The 2,343-nt window shown below is 57.7% G+C and overlaps 1 pseudogene; it reads right to left on the bottom strand.

The window, feature by feature from the left end:
* Positions 1–1,405: 1,405 nt before the first annotated feature.
* The window catches only part of LOC124232123 (odorant-binding protein 2a-like), a 2,700-nt pseudogene continuing 1,762 nt past the window's right edge, over positions 1,406–2,343 (bottom strand).

Below are 2,343 nucleotides of genomic sequence, written 5' to 3' on the forward strand. Positions count from 1 at the left end.
TGCACAACCCCCTGGCACAGCCACATCAGAGGCACACCACTGCTTAGGGGCAGGTCAGCACCAAGTAGACACATGACACTGGGTCCTGGAATCCCAGGACAGGGGCGTGCAGGCACAGAGGCTTCCACTGGCTACCTCCTCCCCGGCTCCTGCCTTGATGGCCTTGTGCCATTGCAGGGACAGTGGTATAAGGACTGTCATCCTTATGGAAGCTGAAAACACAAAGCCAAGGCAGTTGTAACCTGTGATTGCTGGACCCCTGGGCACCGCCTCAACCTGTGGGGGGCTTGCACTATGCAGGGACTCCAGACTTTGTATTTCATTGTCAAGGAAGGAACATACACATGCCAGGGTCCCAGAAGTCTGCATCTGGGGCCTGCTGTGTCCAGGAGAGGCCCAGGGATACTGGCCATCCCACCGGGGACCTTGGGCCTGGGACTTTGGAAGGTACACTGACCCTGCAAGAAGGGAGCTCCTGGCACCCCCCTGTCTCTAGGGAAGCTGGGCTGCGTTCACCTCTCCCACCACAAGCAAGGAGACCCTGACCTCAGTTGGCTGGCTGTCATTGCAAAGCCCCGGGGGCATTTGGGAAACCATAGTGATGACATTACAATTGTGAACAAGGTTCCTCTTGAAGTGGCTCCCTCCCCAGGGGCAGTGCATGTGTCCAGCCAGGCCTAGGGGGAAGGGGCAGGAGCAGAGTCCCACCCAGGCTGGGATTCCAGGGTCCTGCTGTCCCCATCCTGATGGCCTGTGGAAGCCTGGTCTCCTGCCTGCACCCTCAAAGGCAGCCTCCCAGCACTCCTGTCACCACATCTAGGCATTTGGGAATCAGGGGCCAGGTGATCCCCACCTGCATACATGTCATCATCTCTGGGCTGTATCCGACCCTGTTATCTTCACATCCCTTCTCCCCAACCACGTGACCACCCAGAACCTGAGCTTCTTGGGTGTCAGACCTGTCCCCCATTAGACCCTTGGTCAGAGCTGTAGCACCCATCCCTCGGCCTGGACCCTAATGCCCATTGGATTGGTCTAACTCTCAAGGAGAATGCAGACATAGATGGGTCCTCCTGTCCTGCCTTCTCTAGCTTGCCCACTTCCTCCCAGTTCCCAGCCCATGCGAGGGACCCCACAGACAGGCAGAGTCACCAGGAACTGCTGAAGCTCTTTATGTGGAACTAGGAGAGGGGATGCATGGCTGGGGGAGGAAGGGGAGTCAAGGTAACTGGAGGGGCAGAGCAGGTCAGGCTCTAGAGGCAGGGGCTCCTTCCATGTACTGCAGTACAGAGGGTCCTGGTGGTGTCGCCCTGGGGCTGCTGTGGGGTCCTGGTGCCCCCTGCCCTAGGAAGAAGGGAGAGGGTCAGTGAGTCCAGGACAGGGGCGGGGAGGGGGGGCAGGCGTGGGGTTCTCAGGGGTGGCAGTGTTGGGGGCACATGTAATGCTCTCAGGGCTGCTGCATGGAGGGCAGGTTCCCACTTCCACCAGGTGCATGGGTGTGGTGGAGCACAGACCCTGGCCCATTGGTCCCAAGTTACAGAGACAGAGAAAAAAAGGAGTCCCTAAATGTCCCAGAAATGATGTTCGGGGACAGACATCCCAAGTAAGGATCAAATCCCAGAGGGATCTCAGAGCAGACAAGGCTCTGCCTGGCTCACATGGAGTCCCTCTTGTCTCCACCTTAGGGGTGCCTTGGTGACTCCTGACATCCCTTTGAACCCAGGACTCTTGTTTGCTTCAAGGGTCACTTACCCTAGTCACTTTCAGGAATGCAGCTTTCTGTAGAAACCAAGGAAAATTCAGCAATGAGAAGAGACCCTGGCCAAGGGCCCAGACCCCATCAAGCCGCAGCTCTGACACCAATAACAAAGACCTGGAGTGGGGCCCTTGTGCCCCTGTGACACATCGCAGCGCTGATGTCTCCCCCATGGGGGGGGCAGGGGAAGGGGAGAGGAAGGTCATGGGGGACACAGAGGGACTTGAAGGGCACAGTGGAACACAAGGAACCTGTTGGGGACACAGGGAGCAACATGGGGGACAGAGGGGGATGCAGAGTGGACACAGGGAACGTGGGCAGAGTTGTACTCTTACTCGTCTGGACGGGCATGATGATGTTGTCCTGTGGCAAACCCGTGTGCTCTGTGAATTTCTTAAATTCTTCCAGGGCTTCCAGGCTCATGTCGGGATTTCTACTTGTAGGCGAGGTGACCAGGTGAGCCCCAGGTTCAGGAAGCAGACCCCAAGAGGAGACAGCACCTCCCAGCACTTGGGGGGCTTTGTCCTGTAATGGCTGAGGCTGAGATGGAGGGTTCCGCCTGAAAGTGGATACAGATTAGGCCCAGA

The sequence above is a fragment of the Equus quagga genome, unplaced genomic scaffold, assembly GCF_021613505.1.
Source record: "Equus quagga isolate Etosha38 unplaced genomic scaffold, UCLA_HA_Equagga_1.0 HiC_scaffold_2578_RagTag, whole genome shotgun sequence".
Classification (NCBI taxonomy): domain Eukaryota; kingdom Metazoa; phylum Chordata; class Mammalia; order Perissodactyla; family Equidae; genus Equus; species Equus quagga.